At 37.5% G+C, this 14,222-nt stretch overlaps 1 protein-coding gene across 1 annotated transcript in view; it reads right to left on the bottom strand.

Annotated features, from left to right (window-relative positions):
• Positions 1–14,222, bottom strand: part of pappaa (pregnancy-associated plasma protein A, pappalysin 1a) — a 211,018-nt gene that overhangs the window by 177,132 nt on the left and 19,664 nt on the right. The window lies entirely within an intron of this gene.

Consider the following 14,222-nt stretch of genomic DNA (forward strand, 5'->3'; position numbering starts at 1 on the left):
CTTGAGTCATCCTGAGCTATTTTATTATGAATTTGTAACAACAGCAGGTGCATCTCTCCTTTTATAAAACCAGTCGGTGCTACAGATATGACTGTTGGAAATTATGTATGATTTATAGTTATAAAATTATTTTCTTTTTCATTTTTTACAGTGCCAGCTCCGAGGGTGACTGCTTTACTCTTTAGCAGAACAGCATAAAGTATAAATATAAAAAGGGTAACAAATAGCAAAAGAAGAGAAAATGATACCCTTATGATATTGGCTTTTTAATATAAATAACTTCAAAACATTTGTCTACTTACAGTATCATTACACCAAAACCGTCTGAACTGTCCCGCTATAGGAAAATGCTTTTATGCCATTCTTTTCCATGAAAAAATACTGTAAGTAGACCATAGAGTTGTAAGACTAATAAAGTACATACAGTATGTCTGCTGTAGAATAAAGAGGAGGTACAGTACTTGTTTACACCAAGGGTTGTAATTTAAGAATTTACACAGTTTTTTCTCCAGATTTATGGAGAGGAATCTCTTGGTACCTTCAAGAAACAGGTCCTTGGATCAGTATCCTACTAGCAATTACATTAAGAAGATGGTAAAAACATCCTTCTTAGATTTGTAACCTGTAGTCTTATTCTATACCTCTCCTGGCAAAGATGAAACTCATAGGCTTATATTTATTTCTCAGGTGCCACACTGAAACCACAAGACCACACTTGTACGGTACATGCCAGGTATTAAGATCTTACTTGAAAACCAGCTTCACAATCGACACCATAACATCCGCATCCAGAATTAAATGCTGGTATTGTACGACCATTGTTCAAATCAGCAGAAGATGCATATTAAAAGGACTCCTGGGTTGGTAAGTTGTATAGTATCTTTACATTGCTTTTCTTGAAACAGCAGAAATTTATTATTCAATTATTGATCAAAAGCTGGACTTCCAGTGCGTTCTCTGTGGATAGTGCATTAAGAACCCATGTTCTTAAAATGTGTAATATTTAATGGATGGCTTGTTCTGACCTGGTTTTTCCCATTAATACAGCATTCAAGCCACTCTTAAGTTCCCACTGGAGGAAAGGGACACAACAGTGGTGCTATCTGAATCATCCACAGATAAAGTAATAATAAATGTACAGAAGACACTTAGGGTGATTACATGGGAATGTATTAAACAGGATTCAATCCACACCAAAAGAATAAAATGGAAACGTCATGGAAGTGCTGAGCTTCCTAAAATTCAGGTTTGAGGCTTTAATTTGTGCTGCCTGCACTCAAGGCCAAAGGTCTGTGGTCACCTCCTCAGAAGACTATAAAGTGCAGTAGAAGTGCAATTCTTCACAAGAAGATAGGCTGACTTGCAGTACCTCAAGTGTTTATTGTACAAATATTAACATGAATTGCAAACACACCCTGTTGCTTTTAGATATTGTTGTAGAGATATGTTTATCATAATAGGGCAAAGGCAGGAGTTTTTTACAAAAATATCAAATTAGGGGTTTAGCCCTTAAGAGGTAATAGACAAAGAACATGAACTGAGAGTTAAAATGTTACTTTAATCTTTGCATTGGAGAGCTGTTTGAGAATGTAATTAACACTGTACAACCTTGAAATTAATAATTACCTCTTGCTATTGCACAACACTAGGGTATGGGAGGAACTGTGTGATGATACATTTTTAGATAGTCTGTAGTCTAGCTTTGACTTTATATGTGCAAAAGCCAGAATCAGACATCTCTTTAATTCCACCTCCCTCTGTGCTCTATAAGTAAAAGTTAATTAATATTAAATCCCATTATTCCTAGTGACTGCATGCTCCTAAAACACTCCATACAACTTAAAGGTGCTCCTTTTGAGATTTATGGATGGCAAGCTTTAAGGTTACTTATTTAGATGTTGTCTCATTACAATAGCTTTTTGTTCATGCCTCTTGTGCTCAGAACCCCTGGGAGGACAACTTCAACCCAATTAGCTTCCCTACACAGCCCTCTCCCCCCTGTTTTTAACCCCTTCTCCTCTTAAAAGTTGCTCAAACAAAAAATAAAGACACACCACCATCCCCCCCTTCTTTTCCTTTGAAAAAAACATCTGTTGGCCAGGCAGCTGTCCAGAGTATGGAATCCAAACACACCAGCACTGCTATAGTACCTAAAGTAAATGGCATGGGATTACCAGTATTTCCTACTGCTCTTTTGTGTTTTCTTTCTTCTTTTTTTTTAAGCATGGAATAAACCTTTTACTTGTTCCTTTACATTAAATAATGTTTCTCTTTTAGAACTTCTCTAAACCAGGGTTTGCTAGCTTTGGGCTTTGAGACCTAATCTGATGGTTTTCATTCCAGTTGATTTATTTACTGTTATTTACTTAAACTTTAATTGAACTAATTGCCTACCTAATTAGATATTTGTCATAATTTTCAGATGCCTAAAATTTAAAGGTTCTAGAGTCCCTTGTAAAGGCTAGTAATAAACCTAAAAGGTCTCGCAATAATATGGAGAACTGACATATTTATTGTTAAAATATATCAATAAAATAGTTCTAATTAAATGAGTAGTTCAATAAAAGGTTCAATTAAGTACTGTACAGTTCAGTTGAACTGAAGACTATTAGACTGCATGATTCACAGAAACAGCAGCAAGACATTCTGTAACAAAGTGATAGCAAATATGTGCTATGGTCCAATGTGCTTTGACTGCTGATGTACAGTCGTATCAATTAGTAAGCCAGTACAGATGGTCATCTCTCTCTCTATATATATACTATACTTTATATCATATATCAGGGTTAGGAACCAGAAGGTTGAGACTTACTGTTTCATGAAAAGCCATACTGTATATAGGGGACTTTTCCTCGATAAGAACAGCTTAAATATACAGTAGGGTACTGGGGACTGTAAGACCATTAACTTTGTGACTTCAAGTGGGGGAGTTTCCCCATAAAAATGAATGGAACTGATTGGGGTGGGGGCATATGTTAGACTTCAATTGTAGCTATCCAAGGATAGTACTCTACATACTGTATACACAAACATTAAGCAATTTTAACTCTAACCTATCACTCACATATATCTTGATATTCCAAATAATAATATTTTTTTACACTAATACAGTGCTTTTCTGGAAACTCAACTCAAAGCGCTTTACAGGTAATGGGGATCCCCTCCACCACCAATGTGCAGCCCCACCTGGAAGATGCGACGGCCGCCATAGTGCGCCAAATAATTTGAACATAATAAGTGACATTTTAAACAAATACTTGACTGTTAATGCTACAGCGCCGCTGGCCTTCAGGGCTTGAACTATGCTTAGAGCTCAACTTTGCTAGGATGTAAAGGTAAAATCTAATGAGAGTCATCACTGCTCATGTTCCCCACCAGCTACACCGAGTGCAAGAAAGAGGACTCTTTCTAGACAAAAATGTATTCAAATGCAAGGAATTTATGCGTCGCATAACAATATCTTGATGACGTTAGTGTGAAGAAAAGTATCTTGGTCAGACATATAACGAGGGATCATTTTGTTTTAACCACACTTTTGATCCAAAACCGTTTTAAATATTATTTTCTCCTTTAGTTCAATATTGACAATGACATTTGCTATAAAAGGAAACAGATACATATACGGGGATAGTATCACTAGGACCCCTACATTTACAACCGAGAAAAAAAAATCCAGTCTAATATTGATCTTGGCCAAGAACTTTGAGACCATACCCATCCCGAAACCCACTGTGCTAGAGACTGAGAGCTCTGTGAAATGTTTTGTTAAAAAGATTGAAACCGCTTTAAGCTGTGGGATCTTAGTGATGGTATTAAGACAATGATGGCATTTTCACTAGAACGTTTCAAGCAAGAGCTCATTAAACGAGGGAGGTATTATTGAGACGCAGTGGAGGTCATCCTATGGAAACTGTGAAGCTCAGTCTGAAGCCAAGCCTATGAAGAACAGATGATAAAAGGTTCCCCTCCTAATAATTTCAGGAATTTCATTATTTCCTATGAAAATATTTGGCAGTGCAAAAGGGGAAAAAGGGTCAGAGGGTTTAATGGAAAGATGAATAAGTCAGCTATGGACCAGGCAGAAAGCTGCTGTTTTCAAACAGGATCTGGTTTAATAAGAAGCAGCATAACTGTAGGTCAAAGCCACCTAATCTGAGTTCAATTAAGCCTGATCCAGTGGCTCAGTTGCAAAAACAGACCAGACGTCAACTGTGGACACAAATATAGAATGAAAACAGACGACTGTTATATACTATATGTTTTGCATCAATATTTTTGTGTGTAGTTATCCAGATAACAAAATGACATTCAGGACTGATAACTTATGTTGCTAATCCTTAAACTGTTGAGTGCCTATTGTAAAAAAAATGCAGTAAATATGTTTTGCTTTATGTATCATTATTTTTGTTAGATCTTGAGTTGCAAGTTTTTCTTTTGTTTTTCCTCTTTTATACTAATCAATTTTGAATTGTGGATAACTTGCCAAGCCAAACTCTCTCTCTCAAGACAATGACAACATGCTTAGGCAAGACACGTGTTTCCTTGACAGTGGAAGAGCGCAAACAGCAGTTTAGACTGGTAACAGTTCTCACTGAGCTCGTCTTGCTTGCAGGCAGTGAAAGCACGGCACAGCCACACTATTCCCTGAGAGGTCTCAAGACCTGTACTAGAACCTGCAATCCCATAGTCCACATTGAAGCTTTTACGAGGAGAACCACTCAGGAGCCTCTGTAATGTCTCAATTCATAACAGTTCTGCTATTTCCACAAGCACCAAGAACTTCATTTAATCATCATAAATGCACACATCACTGGCAATTTGTTTCATGTGGGTGAGCACGGAGTGGTCTAATTGGCCTGTTGATGCATTTATATTTAGTGCATATTAGTACACTGCACTGCTGTGTGGGAAGCGCTGTGCAGCATGTTGGCACGGCTATGCTCTTTCATTAAGAGAGACCCCTGTAATGCTGTGGCCACAGTGGTTATTCTCTGATTCTGTCACCGTCTCTGTGAGAACTGTTATTCTCTAGCCATTATTCACTGGAATCCCACTACTGCGTCTCTTCTCTGAACGAGCCCCTGGAAAAAGTTGTAGCTATTGCCCTGATAGTACTCTAGTGATTGAGAAAAAGAGGTTACTGTCAAATTTGATTTACCCTTTTTTCCTAATTCCCTCTCTCTCAGAATAATAGAGATACGCTCCCAGAGGATTACAAATATCTTGTCCTGCCTTTCTCTCATGCCATGATTAACCATAAATCCCCCCCCTAAACATTTCCACTGGTGAGTCTGCTCAGTGAAGTGTACCCATATTGTACTTTTTAGCTTTTGCCTTTGCTTACAAATTATCCCCCTCTGACAGGCTCAGTGCAGAGAGAGTGCAGGAGCCTGACTTTACAGGATTGACATATTTAACAGATGTAATGGTAAAGCAAAACAAAAAAGCATCTTAACCTGTGAATCTAGGTATCAAATTTCATTAATGGCAGAGATTATTCCAACTTCTAGGCTTTTCTGCATGGACTAGAACAATTGTACAGTACCCTATCAAAAGCACAACAACACCATAGAACTATAGCAGGAACTTGAACCCACTCTTAATCTGCCAGTTAAGAGTCCAGAGACCTAATGACTGCCCACAACAGTTTAAAGTAATGTAGAAAGAAAAAGACAGATTTTGGATTAAATCACTTACAAGGGACTTTTCAAAGCATGTTGCTGCAGAGTACAATTTCCTCTTATTTTTACCAAAATAATCAAATAAGTGTAAAGGTGGAAATCATGGAAAAGATCAAAGAGGTATAAGGGTATACTTTTCTCTGGAAAATTGGTTGAAGTCTGTTTAATCTAAAAAAAAAGCAGAGGAACATTTTGAATAAATCAGACAAGCTATGATCATCCAGTGAGCTGTTGGCCTGATCACCTTTGAATTACATTTCTAACATTTTCTGAAAACCGCCAGAGCCAGAACATGATACTTCTATGATAAAGGCAAGATGCCACAGCAATGCCTGGTTTGGAATTATGGTTTGGAATTTCAATCTGTTCCTACTGTAACAGGCTTTGATGTGTTGGTATAACTTCACTTTCTGCACTCCAAGTGATTTTGTTTGCTGTCCTTCATGATTGAATGATTGAGAGCTGGCTCCCATTAACCTGGAGGTGAGTGATAAGGCCAACTCTCTGGGAGGTTGAAGAGGTGTTGCCTCAATATCTGTGTATGAAACTGAGCAATCTGGTCATGGTGAGCTCTCTTTAATGCTCTTTCTTTGCTGACTCAGAGTTACATCTTTGGACCTATACGAGCTGGGCTCTTTCTTCCTCCTCCAACTCCAAGGGCTACAATCTGCCAGGAGCTGACATCAATGTTGAATTTCTTCATGTTTTTTACCATGTAATTGAAAGGCCTCTGGTTCAATTCCCTTGACCTTGCTAGGAGAAGAAGACCTTTTCTGGGAGATTGGAGTCAAGCATTCAGATAACATGATCAAACCAACACACTCATGGTAGATGATAGCTTTAATACTTGTGGTACCTACTTGTAAGAGAAAAATACTGTTGGTGTCTGTGTTCACCCACTTGATATGTTTAAATCTCTGCATACAGCATTGGCAATGAGACTATAATCCTTTTAAGTGTGCTGTTAATGAAGACAGCACTGTAAACCATCAGTCTGATTTCAGTTTTAATGCTGCAATCCTCAAACACCTGCTTACTCAAGTGTCCATAAGGCTGCACTTGCAGACTTAAGGTAATGCTGGATTGTTTTTTATATCAACCTTTTTTGAAAGACTACACCCAAAGTATGGGAAGTGCTCTCTATTCTTCAAACAGTCTAGGAATCTAAACTGAGGGCACTGGGGTGTGTGCATTCGGAACTTGGTGATGGAGAATGGTGGTATTCTGAATGCTAAGCCTAGTCCCATTTTCTCATATGTCTGACAATTGTCTGAATATCCATTTATATCAAGGCACATTACTGCAGAATCATCGGCCAATACTGGATTTCAATGTCTGAACTTTGGCTGGTTTTAGTTTTGTATCAGAGTCATTGGTGATTAAATAAATTTAAATTAAAGGCTTTTTATTAACTGCAAATCTTTCTGAATTTAGCTCTTAAAGATGGGAAAGCACAGCATGAAACTGACTATTTTCTGCTTGAGGGACAAAGTTTGAAAACAACTGACAAAGTAAGGTGGTGATAAATTGCAGTTAACAAATGCAAGTAAACCATTCACATAGTGTTGCAAGGTCATAATTCCCTTTTATCACAGTAACAACATAAAAGACTTGCAAGAGGTTGGGAAAAAGTACATTTTGGTAGGTAGATTTCTTTGGCTTGACCTTTAGGCCTTTTCTTGTTATCATGTGAAATTTTTAAAGCACGAGCATGTGGAGCCACAGGTAGCAGGTGTTTTTACAAGGCTGTCGAACTGTTGAAAGAGAGGTGCTAAAAGCAGGTTTGTACTGAAATCCTCCATTAGGTAAATCCATTAACATCGTCAAGTTTACGAGGTCAGAGTCTTAGAAGCAGGCTATGGGCTGTCAAGTACCCAACTGAAGAGCCCTTTATGAAAACACTAGTAAGGAAAGAGGAAGCGCTTGTATGGGATTTTGTGCAGAAGATATATTGACATGTCCTGGTGGAATAAGAATACAGGAAAAGAAGATTAAATGCACAGCATGGAACATAGAAAATAATATATATATATATTGCAATAGACTTACTGCAAGCTTTGGAGTCTTATGAACAGAATCTTACCACATTTGGAAAGTTGTTTGTTTATAGCAACAGAAAAATGAAAGAGTCCCAATTTTAGATTTTTTTTTTCACTCTAAGGGACCAGTTGTAAGCCAGTAGTTACCGCAGATTCATAATCAACATCAGTTTTTGATGATGCGGTATTTGAAACTGAAAGTCTTTCATCTGTATCTTTCAATAATAAAATAAATTCCAATATATTCCTTAACCAGAACAATGAACTCATGAAATCAGTCTCCTGGTATTCAGACAGGAATTATTAACAATGCATACACAGACTACATTGTATCCATGTTACTTATACAAAAATTAAACTTTATCAAATGGTTTGAGATCAAAATTGCATCAGGTGTTTTTAAATATAGGAATACTGAACATTTTTATACCTGAATACAATAAATCCTGACATTCCTTAAATAAGAATAAAACATATATTGTGTTATATTCAAACCAAGACAACTCATTTAATTCTAAATGCTTCAGGAGAGTTGCTCACAGCAAAAACCTACTGGCGAACAGCTAAGCATTCAAACTAAAGCAGGGCCAAGAGAATGTGCGCAAAACAAACGTGCATGTACACAAGTTCTTAACATTAAATCCAAACCACTGATAGAGATAAGAGACTATTTGAATATAACCAAAGCTCCAAGCCTGACAGATACTTTAGCTTGCTAAGTGGTAACAGGCTCTGGGCTAACAAAATAAACTCCCCTTTCTTATAAAGTCATTGTTCTCAATGCTGTAGCTTTTTGTTTGTGCAGGATTCCGCAATCAACAAGGAATGTAAAATAATGTTTGTTATGCAGCCTCCGGCAATGCACTCCAGACGTACCATAATCAAATGCAAGTAATCATACAGCTGGAGAGCTGATCTTCAGAACTGACACATATATTGGTTCGCTCAGTCATTCATTCACACACTCACATAAACCCATTCCTCATCTGTCAGGTTTGAAGTTTAAATATATAGCCTCACACCAGTGCCAATAATTAATTTCCAAATGTAATCTACCATGCCAGGTCTGCAATTAGAAATAGCCTGGAGCTGAAACTCAGAATGACAGACAGCAGTAACAATGGCTCCCAAATGACAACTGTGAATACTAGTAATCAGTGTTAAGTAGATGGGAGAGGAAGACATTTATGACTTTCTCTTGCCAGACTGAGAGCAATCAGAGGCCGAAGTCATGACCTTTTGGAAACTGCCCGTTTTTGTAGGTGCTGTATTACGTAGTTGGCTGTCTATACCTTGCTTGTTAATCCTGTGGGATGCTTAAAAAAAACTTGGACCCATTTGGATCAATACACTTACTGTAGGAAAGTGAGAGTTGCCATTTACCTTATGTACTCCCCTGCCATGGCACAGTGTTTCAGTGGTTAGCACTGCTGCCTTGCAGTGCCGGGACCCTATTCAATTCAATTCCAAAATGTAGAATGGAGGTGCTACCTGCATGGAGTTTGTATGCGTTTCTCGTGTACATCTGCTTTTCCTCCAGATGTTCCAGTTTCCCCACAGTCCAGAAACATACTGGTAGGTTAATTGGCTTCTCGGAAAATCAGCTCTGGTGTGAGTGTATCTGTGCATATTTGTGTCTGTGTTTGTCTGCCCTGCGATGGACTGGCATCCCATCCAGGGTGTACCCTGCCTTACTCCTGTGCTTGCTGGAATGGGCTCTGGCTCGCTCCCCCATGACCCCAAATCATTAAATGTAATTGCCTGGGTTTCAGTTTACTTGGGTCACGTGTAAAATGGTGTTTTTGGTTGCAGTGTGCCCCCAAAAAAAGCATCCTAACACTAAATCTTCTGTATTATTTTTTCTACCACAGACCCTAGACCAAATGTCAGAAAGTGTCCCAGCAGGACTATAAGACATTCTCAGGTGCACATTGTCAACAGGCCTAACGATGACCGGTCTCCTTTTTGTATGCTCTTCACTAAACCTGAAGTGTAGCAAACTCTAAAAAGCAAGCTTAAATATTTCATTTTCAGTTGCTAGACTTTTTTTAAGGGGAAATTTTTATGGATAGTCTTCCCCTGGGTGCCATTAATGTTCAAACCCAGAAGAATAATTACCTTGATTATAGTGTACTTACTCCATGACCAAATGTGGAATTCTTCCAATAATTTCAATCTGCATTATTATTATGATTATTGTATTTGAGCTAACTGCAGATAGCATTACTGTACAGTAAAAGATTTATATCTGCTGCCAATAATAATTTAAGAACAGATTTCTTTTGCATCTACATTTACTAATCACACACATTTCAAATTTCACATTTGTGCAGAAAGGAAAATATTATTCTTCGAAATGCTAAGAACGACACAAGCAGCTACAGTATATGACATTTTAACAGAAATGCATACAAGTTGTCAGTAGAGAAATAAGTAGCAAATCACGATAACATATAAACCCATCATAAGAAAAGCTGTTACTGCTGTTCCTATCCTATTAGAATGATCACATTCCTCTATTGGTTTTCTGGTATCACATGGGTACTTTCTTGCTACAGCCCTGCAGGGGGCACTATGTTGCTGCACTTTGCTTTTCTAAAGAAGAATTGTTTCCTCCTTGTTTTTGCTGAAACGGGAAACCTTTCATGAAGGTTCACCTGATTACACAAATCCATCGGAAGTAATTTCACAGTATTGTCAAAAACAGCAACGCTAACATGCACAGTAAGAGTCTGGTCACCATGTTTCCAAATACAACAGTAAGACAACAGAAGCAATAACATATCCCAAAGCACCACCCAGATAAGATTATTATCCATCAATCTACTATATTTCCTTGAATAGCTAGAGAATCTCTGCAAAATAATGAAGTCTCCTCTCATGCGCTTGTCAGTATCACTTTACATGAAGCACAGCATGTATTGGAGAACAAAACTCAGCAATTTAAAGATCTGTCTTTCATTTAATTATGGATATCCTCTCCTTCGGTCTCCCCTTAGACTACCCTTCCAAAGTACCTGCAGTTATACACTGCTTACTTACATTCAGGGCTGGAGGCTGCAAAGGCATATTTTACAGCTAGCAAACATCTCGGCAGTGATCATCATTACAGACTTTCAACAGCTAAGAGCTCAATGTCAGTTTAATTGAATGATCATAGTGTTGCTACATTATTCATATTTTTTGTTTTTTAGACACAAACTACTTGAATACAATTACTTACTGTGGCTGTAGAAGATGTCAAGACTTGCACTGTGGGTAAGTATAAACAGATGTCCAATGCTGGAAAGGACCAGTTACTTTGCAAAGCTATCAATGATGTAATACAGAAATTAGTAGTTCACAATTTGCTAACCTTCCACATGACCTCAAATCCACTCACACATTTTGTGGATGAGACCACAATCCCAGTCAGGGCAGGTGCAGTCCATTCCTGCTGTACAATCTCAAAACAGTCCCAGCAAGGAGGTTTACTGAATGCTACTGCATGGGTCAGTCAAGGACAGACCACACACGCTCACAAAGATTTCCATACAATACACGGCCATGTGATGTGTTGACCCTCTAGCTTCTACAAACGCATCTATCATAAATACATTTTCTCTTTTTTTTATTGAACTTGTGCTGCAGAAAATGTGCCAATCTAGTGTTCAAATTGTACTGAACAGAGTATCACACTTCTGCCAGGCCTGGATAAGTGGATATAAACTCTACTGAGCTTGTTTGTGCTATCCTCTGTTACTTAATTCTAAAGTACAATTGTTAACCTTCATTCTGTGGGTTCCTCTTGCAAAAGACAGGAATAGGCAACACTTCCTTAGAACATGAGACTACAGCCACTTTCAGATATAGTGAAGTGGCTTCATTTCAGATCATCAACAGCCTGAGGGTATGTAGAACAAATACATTTGTCCAGTTATAGAAAGCTTGTTAGATTTCAGCAGACACCAAGGGCAAAGGCTGGAAATGTCTAATGTAGGGCATATTAAGTCAACACATCACTGTGAAGAGTAACCATAAAGCCAGACTTGACTGACAGTCTAATAGGAGACCAGAAAACAGAGAGCAAGTCTGTGGTGAAGAGAAATGTAAAACATCACTTGTACGGACATTTTGACCAAAGTAACAGCATAAAAAAAAATTTCCAACAGAACCTTGGTGGGTCTCCTTACTTCTATGCATGTGTATTATCATTGCAATATTATCATCACAGAATTCTGGTGCTTTTGAACAATTCTAGAATAATTATCTTTTATGACCTATTATAGGTTCCCTTTTTAACGTGGAATTGAAAATTCCTGAAAGAAGTGTTAAGCAGTTTTCTTTGAGGACCTGGATATAGCATGATCTATTTCTCTAGCTGGACTTTTCATGTTGCGTCATGAGAGGGAATTGTAAACACACAGAAAACCTGCAGGAACTGATTTAATCTAAACACTGAAAAACAAACTGTGATTGGTAACAAAAGATGATTGAAAAGGTGTACATAGCATTTGTGAACCAATTAATTGTATCTTTTTATTCATTCATTCGTTTGAATAGATCTCTTCTGGCTGTTGTTATTAACCTACACTAGGTGTGTTTGTTCATTTTCTTAGATGTTATTATGGGCAATACATCGAAACCTACTGTAGTGAAAGTTGGGTCACTAGAGCACACAAACAAAATTCTACACTCAAACTTTGATGGTGTGATGCATTGTTCCTGGATAGACTCATGCCTATCTCCCAGACTGGAATCCTGTTTAATCAAGTTTAGTGTCTTCTCATTTTATGGTCATTCGTAAATAGTAAAGATAAAAAAAAACAGTCCTTCCCTACATTTCTGCAGAGAGGATTCCTTTATTTCCAGCTGCTTGCTCCATGTTTGCCAATGACACAAAGACATTCTTTTTCAATTTTTAAAGAGATGAGTATGTAGAAAAGACACAGGACAGAAGCAGAAAAGTGCATGGCACATTTTACTCCCCCAGAATATTTTTTGGATAGCTCCCTTTGTCAAAGCACTTTACAATGTGCTCACACTAAGCCATCACATTGCAAACCCTGTGCTGAACTTTAATTGCCTTCCTCAGCTGTCTGGGGGCTCAAGGTTTCCATTCTCACTCACTTTCTATCAATCCACTTTTATAAGCACGAAATAAATCTAAAAAAGGAAAAAATATTTAAGAAATTTGCAGGGAAAGATCTCTCTTTTTCCCCCCTTTCAGCTACCAAGAGAGTAGTTTGTTTCTGCTTTGGCGCTGTGGGTTTTGAATACGCTTGTACGATTGCCAGAGTGAAGCCTTCATCCAAAGGATGCAATCCAAAGGCATCAAACAAGAAATCACAAAGGCTCAGAGGTGGAACTCAACTCTCGGTCAGTGCCAGATAACTGGATCTATTATAGGCTTAAAATCAAGAAGTATAGACTTGCTTAGCTTGTAAAACAGGATTTTACAGACAATATAGTCATTAATCTTCACAAATAGCACTAAATAAAGTGCATTTTGGAATATCATCAGTAAAAAATAATACCACACTTTTTACAATTCTATGTTAATGTTCTGATATCCTGATTCTAAACTGTTTTTCTTCTTTTGCACTTGAGTAAATCTAAACTGAACTTTGTAGACAGAGTCAGAAAGTGGAATTCAACTTTTAAATATACTGTAGAAAAGAGCAATTTAACATATTTATAGAAATACTAAATAAATTTTAAAATACTGGGTGATACTGTATTTGTTACATCATTCAAAGGACATTAGGCTTTTATCTTGAATTATGAATGACTACACTCAGTTGTAACCATGCAATTCTTGGTTCCATTCCTATAAAGTTTAATGTTCTGTCAGAAATTATTTGACAAAACTAACATGTTGAAAAGAGGTATAGAAAGCTGGTGCATATTCCATAGGAAATTATCATTCTTAAGAGTCTTATAGTCATAGTGTTTTCAAAACAGACACCAGTCCCTGTTGGACTATCTAACCAGTCCAATTTAATGATTAGTCAGGTGTATTAATCAATCAGAAAATCAAGTCAAACCTTGATCTTTATCAATGGGCAAACATACTACAGCATCATGCACAGGATATTGTGCCAAGAAATGTTTGCGTGGAGAAAAAAAGTTTGGAGCTGCTGAGTGCTAGGTGATTTTTCAATGATCAGTATGTCATGCAAACAAAATCAATAACAGAATAAGCAATAACTAAATGAACCAACAGGAAAGTCTAAGAGTTACATCCCAAAGAAAAATGCAACAGTCATTTCTTGTAGAAGTACCAGTTGCAATCAAATCCTGGAAACATATGGGTGTTGCCAGAAATTATTCTATTTTTTTACACAGTTTATCAGGTGGTATTCCATAAAATAGTTTAATGGGATTTTCTTGCAGAATACCATATAAACCTGGTTTCCCTTTCCCTTTTTTCAGGCATGAGATGTTTTAACATTCGGGGTGATGCACAAAGATGAAGAAAAAAAACTTATCCTGGTTTTCAAGTAGATGACAGAGATGATGT

Source organism: Lepisosteus oculatus, chromosome 24 (assembly GCF_040954835.1).
Source record: "Lepisosteus oculatus isolate fLepOcu1 chromosome 24, fLepOcu1.hap2, whole genome shotgun sequence".
In the NCBI taxonomy this organism is placed as follows: domain Eukaryota; kingdom Metazoa; phylum Chordata; class Actinopteri; order Semionotiformes; family Lepisosteidae; genus Lepisosteus; species Lepisosteus oculatus.